Below are 10007 nucleotides of genomic sequence, written 5' to 3' on the forward strand. Positions count from 1 at the left end.
GACCGATTTATTGTTTCAAATTCGTTAAGAGACAGACATCGAACATCTGTTCAAATTAGAAACAATTTAAGGGATGTCCGCAACATTAATGTATCCGTTAACACCGTTCGGAGAAGATTAAAGGAACAAAATCTGTTTTCGCGCAGGCCAGCAGCTGTACCTTTGCTTAAATGTCACCATCGCGTAGCTTGACTCAATTTTGCAGTTGAGCATAGAGACTGGACTTACGCAGACTGGAGCAAAGTACTCTTTAGCGATGAATCTCGTTTTTGTGTCTATTCTCCAAATGGACGAGAACGAGTTTATCGTCGCGGTGGAGAACGATTTGCAGACTGTACGGTAAGTGAGAGGCATAGCTACAATGGAGGCTCTGTAATGATTTGGGCAGGAATTTCAGCTAATGCACATACAGATCTGCACTTTTTTGACAAGAATATGAACGCAGATGTATACGTGGAAGACATACTCATTCCGTATGTTGTTCCGTACGCACCCTTCATCGGAGAGAATTTCTTGTTTATGCAAGACAATGTTCGATCACACACTGCGAGAAGAGTGCTTGATTTCTTCGATGAAGTTGGCATAAATTGACTCGATTGGCCAGCAAATAGTCCAGATTTAAATCCAGTTGAACATTTATGGGACAACCTCGGCAGGAAAGTACGAAATCACGTACCTGCTCCTCAGTCACTGCGAGAACTGCGAATAATTCTCGAAAACGAATGGAATACAATTACGCAGGATGAAATTAAAAGACTAATAAGGAGTATGCCTGATCGTATGAATGAGGTAATACGCGCATGAGGCAGTCATACCCACTATTAGTACACACACACCACACACACAGCAGAGAGGGTTTGGAGTCATTAATTACTGTAGGAGTGACGAACTGCGAGGTCCTTATCTCTGCTATAACACCACACACACACACACACACACACACACACACACACACCACAAGGAGGGTGTGAAATCTTGAAATACTGTGGAGCTGACGAACCAGGGTCCTTATCCTTGTGGTATACAAACACACACACACACACACACACACACACATACACACACACACACACACACTACATACAATGGGACTTTTCCTACCAGTAAAATTCCATGCGGTTTATATTGAGAAGACTTGCAACCATAATTTGAGCTAATGACAGCTGTATCTTAAAACGCAATTCATCTTTATTACGTAATATCTATTACGCAAAATGAAGAACCTAAATTGAATTTTACCTTCATTTCCCTGTCTTTCAAAATAATAAATGCAAATCATTGAATATATTTGCTGGTTATGTAAATTATTTATTAGAGAAACATGAACACAGCTATTGAAATTATGAAAGAGCCAAACGAACCGCAGGACCTCTTAGCCCTTTAAGCCTCGCTGAATCGACATTTGTTGCAAATTTGAAATTGAATATCTCGACATCTAAATATCCTAGCAGCAAATTTCAAAAACGGTTTGAAAGCTTTGAAACCGTACTTTTCGAAAGATCTATCGAAATTGTGCGCAACGATATTTTTTCAAAAATGGGGGTGATAAAAAGGAGAACATGAAAAGTTGCTAAAAAAAGGTTCGAGCGTGCGACGGCGCATGGAGCAAAGTAAGTGTCGCAGCTCAATGGGACGAAAAGTACCTATGTAAAGTATAGAATGTTTTCTTTAAAATACTTCGTTATAGAGCTTGATGCGATACTTATTCACTGAATTATGCAAATTTAACAAGAAAACCGCATTTTTAGCAAAATTTGGAACAACTCAGTGAAAAATGATCACATCGAGCTCGGTAAAGTAGCATTTTAAAGATAACACTCTATACTTTCATGTCCATTTGGTCCCATTACGCTGCGATACCTGATGCACACCATGCACCATCGCAAACACGGACCTTTGATTATCAATTTTGCATCCTCTCACTTTATCATCCGCCATTTTGAAAAAAATGGCCGAGCATAATTGCCATTANAAAAAACTATATCGAAGATATATGTACATAAAAGTCAAATTAGATATCATTTGACATTTCGTCAATGATATCTTATATTTAAATTATAATAAGAATAACATCTTTGAATAAAAAAATATCAAAATATGTAGAATATATACACATTAGATATCTATATTCTATAGTGAAGGTTTATAATTTAATATAATACTATATAAACTTAAACAAAACATTATACGGTATATATATAGAGAGAATTTATAAGTACATTTTATTATAATAAAAATTTTGTCATGTATGTATTAAATAAGTTTTAGTTCGATATAGTTTTTGGTGCAGCCGCGCCAAGATTATTTGTATGAAATACCTTTTATTGCATTGTTATAATAACTAATTCGTTATAATAACAAGTAAAATAACCATATAACCATATAACTCAGTGTTCTAATAAATAATAACAAATTTTACTTGCAAAAATTTATGCCATGGACATTTTTTGTAACTAGGTTTTTCTTGAATAACAATAACCTTTAACAAGATATTTTTTTTAAATATTGGACACTATTAATAAACGTGTTAAATTTTTATAACACTATATAAGTTTTACTTTTAAAAGCTTATGCCACACAGCACATGATCATTCGTATATACTGTTTTCATACTGAATATACTATAGATATACATAATATACTGAGAATATCTCTACAAAATTTTTTGTAGTATATTATTTCCCGTATATTCTTAGAATATACGTAATTCATCAATAATATTCGGTCGATTTATCGTATATTCCGAGAATATGCGAAATTCATTAATAATATTTAGTCTATTTATCGAATATTCTCAGAATATACTAAAATTATCAGCAATTAATCTCTATTTTATTGAAATGTCTCAATGAATCTAGTGTTACGGTTTATTTTATTAGCTATGGAGTATCTAAAGATAAACTTATGACAATATTTCGCTGAGAATTTTCGCTCCCCATAGGATGCCGATCTTTATACCGCTACGTCGCGAGTAGAATAAACAAAAGAGTCTTTCTTGTTCGCCTCCGTAGCGGTTGGATTCCTGTAACTACGCATATTTTTTATCGTAGGGACTGCGTACGCGTTGTCCTTGTTTTTCTTTTACCTTCATACTACTGGAAAATGGCATATAGGCAAAGCTGAATGCAGTCCGGAGCCATATATTGAACTGAACTGAACTGAACTGAGAATAGACAAAATTGTAGAAAGACAATAATATAAGGTAATTATTTCAATTATGATAATAATATAATTAACTATTATGCGTGAGTAAATTCATGCAGTCGTATCATTTTGCTATATCGGGAGAATTCGTGATGTAAAAGGTTACAAGTGCTTGTTGAGGTTAGATCATAATTATGCAGTAAAGTTTTGCAAAAAAGAAGTTGTCTTATAATTGTGTTATGATTTCGTATTTTTAAGGAAAAAGTGTTGTTTCGAATCATCCAGTACGTATGTTTATTATGCTGTAGAACTTATTACTAATTTATATATATTAATTTATACTAATTGAATCTTTATTTTAGATTATTTTCATAAAGATAATTATTATCTTCGACACCTCATATCACTTTCTTTTTTGGTGACCCTGGAGAAACCTCTTATGGGACCCATAGGTCCTGGGGGGAGGCCTGTGGGTTATGTCCGACTCGCACCGACTAAACCTCCAGGGGGGTGCCTACCCGCTGGGGTAGCGAAAGGCGGCCGGGAGCACTGTGCCAACACTCCCTTCCCAAACCTCCGCCCCTTTTGACCATAGCAAGCTGGGGCTGCTATTTACCTGCCTTGGCGCACCACAGGACTTGTGAGGGGAGAGGAGTGGGAAGCCACGCGGCTAGACACGTGAATACGCGTGCCGCCTTGTGTGGCTTCCGAATCGCTGCTCTCAAGTCCCCCCCCCCAGCCCAGGAAGGGGGAGCGAGTGAAACTGATCGAAGGTACACCCACTCAACCACCGTTCCTGGACCGGGGAGCGCCGTCCTATCGAAGGGTGCGCGGGGTAACCGGGGCCAGGTGTTGAGTTCCTCCCCTCTAATGTGGAGGGAGAGACTCCTGACCGGCCGTGCTGCAATGGCCGGGAGGGAGGGGAGGGCACCCGCCCCCCTTCCTGAGACCCCATCTCTGGGGGTTCGAGGTGGGGTTCGGATCCGTGACCCGGGCCTCCACCCGGGTCGCAGCTTCCCTTCCCCTCCCTTTCCGCCCCATTACGGGGCTGGAGAGGGGGAGGGAACCCGAACCCCGACCGACTGGTCAGGGCCGAGGGGCACCTATTTCCCCGGACCGCGCAGCTCGCCCCGGTCCCTCTGCGGCAGTGGGGGAAGGTCCCCCTCGACGTGAAGGGGACCAGACTCCCCCTCCCCGCAGCTTGAGACCGCTGGTGGTCCCCCGTGTCGTTCAGGCGACCCGACCGCCGGCACCAATCCGGCGGATTCCCGGTCCACCCGCGGGCGGGGAATCTCGCCCGCCTTCACTGTCTCTACAACCGAGACAGCGGGTTCAAACGTGCTCACGTTGGGGGGGGCGGCCGCGACGACGCTCTTCCGAGTGTCCAGTGCCACCCCCACTCGGTGGGGACGCGAGCACATAGGATGGTCCTGCCATCCTGTGGCCCGTGCCCCTTCCTCTTTCACGGCACACGGCGCACTCCGGACGTGCTAAGCACGTCCGCGCCGTGTGCCCGCTCCGGCCACACCGGAAGCAAAAGCTGCTGCGGTCAATGGCTGCTGTGCAGCCAGCCCGGGTGTGGCGGAGGCCCCAATACCGAAAACACTGGGATGGCCGAGCCGCCAGCAATACCACGCTGACGACCGACCACCCCAGTGTAAAGCCCCCCACTCTGGCAGCTACAACCATAGCCGCCAGAGGTAGTCGGGCCCATACCGTCCCCTTTCCTCGGGCCCCCCACCTGACGGGCCCGAGAGTGATATCCTCTGGCCGGCAGCGCAGGCTAGAGGGTCATCTTTACCTCTTTGGGGGTGCCGCCTCGTTAACACCGCCGAGACGAACTTCCCCCTTGAGCGTGGGGCGATTTACCACCGCCCCAGGCAGAGCTTCCTTCAGGAGGGCCGCTAGGCGCTTCGCCTTTTCTCCGCCGGGGCCTTAGTCCTTCACCCGGACCAACAGGTCCCCGGGGGCTCTTCTTCCCACATCAAGGTCCGCCTCGGTGATCCGAAGATCACCGAGAGGAATCTCAGCCATTGCCCGCCTCAGGGTCTCCGCACAAGAAGACCCTGGGGCGAGACGAACCGTGACCGCGACTGTATTAGGCAGCCGCGGCCACTTCTCCTTCCTCACTGCAGGAGGCCCGGAGGGTCGTCGCGCGGTTACCCGTACCAACACCGGAACCTCCCGCAGTGGTCTCCCCTTCCCTTCTCCAGCAACTGGGGGGAGGAGCCGGGGTCGGGACGGCGGAAACCCGTCGCCCCTCCCGGCCTCCCTCCCCATCTACTTTCCTCTGCCTTTTCTTCCCCACCACAGTAGACCAGACTGTAGTGGGGGGTACCAGCTCTTCTCCTTCATCCACCTCCATGGAGGGGGGTGGAGATATTTTTCCCCCCATCTATGCAGACGTCTCCGTCTGCGTGGAGATCTCCACCCTCCCCCCTTGCCACTCCTCTTCCATCCTCTCGAACCTTCTCAGCTCCAAGAGCTGATCCTCCAGCTCCTTGATTCTACCCCCATTGTGTCTTTCCTTCCGGAGCACCTCCTTCCTTTCCCTTCTTTCCCTCTGGAAGACAGCCTCCCTCTTGGCTTTATCCTTCCGGAGGGACTTCAGTTCCATCTCCCATACATCCATCGTCTCACATAATTATATCCTGCCAGTCTGACTTATAGCCAGTTTGCACTGCACCTCCACCTTCTCATCCTACAGCGTGGCAGCTGCCACCACCAATCGCTGGGCATAATAAAAGGTGGATTTGAACACCTCGTTCAGTCTGCTTTTTTGTAAATTACCTAGACTCTATTCCATGCCCATTCGTTCATCTGTCCTTGGATGAACTTCTTCTAATCCCCCCAAACCTTTGCAGAGTGAAGGAGGCTTCTCCTCCACTCCTCCCATCCTCGCTTTTTCAGCATCCGCCGCTCTCATGCTGGCTTGAAGAACCTTGGCCAGCGTTCCTAAAATCCTCCCAGAGTCCCCTTTGCTGGAACTCCCAGCATCGGAGACTCCAGAGGAATCCCTCCCCTTCCTCCTCTTACTCTTTTGTTTTGAATCTGCCATTTCGTTTTACACCCACCACTCCTGACGGCTCGACCGGCCGGGCGTGCCCGTACCACGGAAGAATTCCGTAGTATCCCCTAGTTCCCCCAGGGAACCGGTCTATATCACTGGCCCGGGGAGAGGACATCCCGGGCATTGGACTTCAGCCCCCTACTCCCGCCCTACCTCCCATTGCTGGGAGGTGAGCCGGTTTCAGGGATCCCCAGTCTCCGACACCTGGGGCACCGCCAGGAGTGCCGCCACGCGGGGGGCCCCGTGGAAGGAGTGAGGTCACCGCCGTCGCGACTCGACGGGACCCCTCCCCCACGCCAGCAATGCTCCACCACCCGGAGGATGGGTTTAGGGATGACACGAACCCCATCCCCCGTGCTCACCCCTGGGGGACCCGGTCCCGACCTCGGAATACGTCCGAGCAGCCCAGATCCCCCTCGCCACCCCGGGTACCGTGAGGGTCCCAAACCTCACGGTGTACAGACTCGGATGTGGCCCGTCCCTTCGGGCTGCCGGAGCACCGGCGTACAATGCCCTAGGGCACGGAAACCTCCCACGGGGTGGAGTCCTGTCCCTCCGACTGCCGGAGCACCAGCGTGCAATGTCGGAGGGGCGGTGTCTCCACTCTTACTGTTCAGAAAATGGTCGAGGGTGGCCAACTGACCACCACGCCATAACATCCCTGGGTGCTCTTAGTCCAGTCCCTCCGTGCAGACCACTCCGGCATGGTAGAACCTGCCAGGGGCCGAAGCCCCCGCCGGCACAGCTCTGCACTTCATCGAGAGCTTCAAGCCTACCCACCACGACAAGGTGGCACCCGCGGGGAGGGAAAAAAGGGGACACCTTTTTGATCCCCTTCCTCACCCGATGACCAGTAACCTGGCACAATCAACGGCTATCCATTCCGGAAGAGCCCCAATGCTCGACGACCTTTGCCTGACGGATTAGATCGCCCGCCACCTGCGGGTTCCCCGTTACCGACTATCTCCAGCCGCCGAACACCAAGGTACTCCCTCCCGGATGGACCACCCCCGAGTGTGTGCTCTAGGCTTCCCGGACACCAGGTGTTGCGCCGATAATTGCATGGGGGATGGACCTCGTCTATCCCGCATGCAACCCCGACGCCTTCAAAACACGCCTTCCAGCGTACCAGACAGACTGCTCCTAGATTCGGTATCGTGTGACCGTATACACCACCTTTTTTTTTTTTTTTTTTTTTGACGAGGAGGAAATCCATCATGGATACCCTGACCCTCGGGGAAGGGCCAGGGTTATGCCGGACTCCTACCGGCAAAAACCTCCCCGGGTGGCGCTGCGAAGGGACTTGGGTCGGGGCCCCGGTGCCGCGTAACTGCTCATCGGGGCCCCGAGTCCAGATGTTACACCTTCTGTCCCTGAGGGGCGGGGTGGGGGAGGGGGGAAGCCGACCCGAGGGTCCGCTTCGACCGCCGCTCCCCCAGGGGAAGGGGGAAGCCGGCCCGAGGGCCCGCTTCGACCGCCGTTCCCCTTTCCCGCCCCTCACGCCTCGTCTCTTCGGTCGGGAAGGGGGAAGCCGGCCGAGGCCCGCTTCACCGCCGTTCCCGACCAGACGAGGTGCCGCGAGTACACACGTTGTGTGGCTGACTGACCCACCGTATCAGTCAGCCACCCTACCTTGGGAGGGCTGGTTGGGGCACCGGGAGTCCCCGCCCGGTGCCCCACCCTCCCGCCCGGCGGTTGCGGGGAGATGTACTCCCCTAGCCGCCGGGCTCACCCCACCTCCGCGGAGGAGTGGGGCGGGGGGTCCTAGTGACCCCCCTCCCGCATGTCCGACTGGTCTGTCGGACCTGCGATTGAGGGGGGGGGAGGGGCATTTACTTCGATAGTTCGATACCATCGATGCCCTCTCCCCCCCTTACTGTCATCCGACACCCTTTTTATTAGAGGGTGTCGGTGGTCTGCGTGTGTGGGGCCTGGGCCTGAGCCTCTGTCCCCACCCGCTCCCTTCGCTCGTCGCTGCCGTTGGTAGGGCAGCGAGGGGCGGCGGTGGCGGCAGTGCCACATCCACCCCGACTACAGGGGCGGCCAGCGTAGCTGCCTCCGCCATTAGTGGGGCGAGCCTTCGCAGCACCACCACCGCCACCCTCTATCTCTGATAAGGGCTCCTAGCTGCCCCCTCCATGTTTTCTCGCCTCTCACTCTCCTCCTTCCTCTCACTCTCCTTATTGGAGGGGGAGCAGGGGGGTGAGGAGGAGGCGGAGGTGGTGGCTGCGCCCCCAACCTCCGGAGTTCCTCCTCCTCCGAGGAGTCTGCATCCCCCTCCCTGCTCCTGCTCCTCCCTCCTCTCCATTGGCGGTGGCGGTCTCTCCGCCTCTTCCGCATTCCCCTTCCCTCTGCTCTTCTTCTCGCCTCCTCGGCCTCCTCCTTCTTCTCCATCACCTCCTCACAGAAGGAGGTGAAAGCTTCCCAGTTCTTTTCGCTCCCCAGTATCGCCCGGATTATACTGGGGAGCGAAAGGTTACGACCTAACTTCCTCTCCACGACTCCGCGCTCGCTGCTCCAGGCCGGGCAATCCTGGAGCGTGTGCTGCGCGGAGTCGTGGCCGTGCCCGCAATGGTGACAGGCGGTTGTGCGCTCCTTTCCTATTCGGCACAGGTACTCACCGAAGCAACCATGCCCGGTGAGCACCTGTGCCGCCCTGAAAGTCAGGGCCCCATGGGCCCTTCCTACCCACTCGAGCAGGAAGGGCCGGACGGCCTCGACGGTCCTCCTCCCGTACCTGGCATTGGCCAGGTGTCTCTGCCATCTCTCGAGGAGGATCCGTCGAGTCTGGTGCTTCATTTCCCTTATTGTCCTGGCGAGCGGTACGTCCGCCCCCCTCTTCTTAGGAGCTCGCGCTTCCTGTCGTACATACGTTTGTACGACAGGGCCACGAGCTCCATGGGGGGCATGCTCGCCAGGACTGTCGCCGCCACGCAGGAGACGGTACGGTAGCATCTCGCTACTCTGACCGCCAGCCCCCTCTGCACTCTGTGCATCTGCGCTTGCATCGGGCGACTGGCGGCCAGAGACTCTGCCCATACCGGCGCTCCGTACATAGCTACGGAATTTAAAACTCCTGCGTGGAGGCGACGTGCCTTCATGTCTGGTCCCCCGACGTTGGGCATCAACCTGCCCAGGTTGATAGAAATCATTCTGAGTCGGGGGACCAGCCTACTAAGGTGTTCTTTGAAGCACCAGGTGCCGTCCAGGGTGAGGCCCAGATATTTCATCTGGGCCTCTATGGGGACCCTGACTTGACCTATCCTGACCTGGGCCTGGGGTGGCTTCATGCCCTTGGCGTGAAGGAAGATCGCCTCCGTCTTCCTTTCTGCCACCACCAGGCCCAAGTTGCGGATGGAGCGCACAACCGCCGCCACCGCTAAATTGGCCGTATGAACGGCCTCCCCCCAGTCTCTCCCCCCGGCCAGGACGAACGTGTCGTCGGCGTAGCACAACGTGCGGAGGACTGAGTCGTATCCTATATTCCATAATAGGGGCCCCAGCACTGATCCCTGCGGGACCCCACGACTCATCCCCCTCTCTCGCACCGTGCCATCGGCGTCCGTCCACGTGAGACGCCGACCCCGGAAGTAGTCCTCCACGACGGCCGTGAGGTAGGGTGGGAAGCGGAAATAATCTCTCATCGCCTGCACCACCCTACCCCAGGGCAGGGTGTTGAACGCATTTGCGATATCTAATGATATCGCAACTGCCACCCTGCCCTCCGACACTATGGCCCCCGAGAGGGACTTGAGATGCAAGACCGCATCCACAGTTGATCTGCCCTCTCGGA

Source organism: Harpegnathos saltator, unplaced genomic scaffold (assembly GCF_003227715.2).
Source record: "Harpegnathos saltator strain DR-91 unplaced genomic scaffold, Hsal_v8.6 scaffold133, whole genome shotgun sequence".
Taxonomy (NCBI): Eukaryota; Metazoa; Arthropoda; class Insecta; order Hymenoptera; family Formicidae; genus Harpegnathos; species Harpegnathos saltator.